At 56.1% G+C, this 838-nt stretch overlaps 1 non-coding gene across 1 annotated transcript; it reads right to left on the reverse strand.

Annotated features, from left to right (window-relative positions):
- Window positions 1-240: 240 nt before the first annotated feature.
- On the reverse strand, window positions 241-313 carry Trnak-cuu (transfer RNA lysine (anticodon CUU)). Its single transcript has one exon. It is a non-coding gene; the product is annotated as a tRNA-Lys (tRNA).
- Window positions 314-838: the final 525 nt, after the last annotated feature.

The following is an 838-nucleotide window of genomic DNA, read 5'->3' on the forward strand; positions in this document are numbered from 1 at the left end:
GTGCTTTCCGCCCAAGAATTCGCCGAATAAACCAGCTTTTAAAAAGGTAACTTTTGTGTAAGGAATCCTCCCATCCGAAAGCACCCCCAGCCTAACATACGCCCTGAGACCCAGGAACAAAAGAGGCCTTGAGCGCCCAAACCCATTAGTCCCCGTGGCTCTAGACCAGGGACTGGGTGTTGCTGGGCAGCCCCTTCTGGGCTGAACCCGTTCCTGGGGAAAAAGCAAAGTTTCACCTGGCGCCCAACGTGGGGCCCGAACCCACGACCCTGAGATTAAGAGTCTCATGCTCTACCGACTGAGCTAGCCGGGCACCCTCACGGCACGGCCGGGCTTGGATAGGCGAACCACACACACGCCTAGGAGACCTCTCGCCTGGACCGAAGTTGCACCAGACGCAACGTTTGGAGAAGAATCCAGCGTACGCCTATAACGCAGCGCCGCAAGATTCACGCGTTTTGGAAAAACGCAAGCAGAGCCGAGCCGAGGTTTCTTGCTGAGGCGAGACAAATCACCAAGTCTCTTGGTTTCCGGCAGCTAAAGTGGACAGACGTATCGAGACAGGGCTCCACAAAGTATTATCACCTCATCGAATTTCAACGATCCGAACAAGTTCCTTCGGTTCGACCGTGCCGCGCGAGTGTACCGCAAGACGATCGAGAAGCAGCGCAGCGCGAGTTATCGGAAAGTGTGTGGTGAGACGAAACCAAAGCCAACAAAACCTGTGCGGGTGAATCCAAGCCTAGTCCCGAGGTGCGCGCTTAGCCAGTAGCGCGTGGTTGGTCTGCCAGCGAGACGAAGAAGAGAGACCGAAACAGCCAGCCGTTAGTGTGGTGCG

This window comes from Uranotaenia lowii, chromosome 2, assembly GCF_029784155.1.
Source record: "Uranotaenia lowii strain MFRU-FL chromosome 2, ASM2978415v1, whole genome shotgun sequence".
NCBI classification, from domain to species: domain Eukaryota; kingdom Metazoa; phylum Arthropoda; class Insecta; order Diptera; family Culicidae; genus Uranotaenia; species Uranotaenia lowii.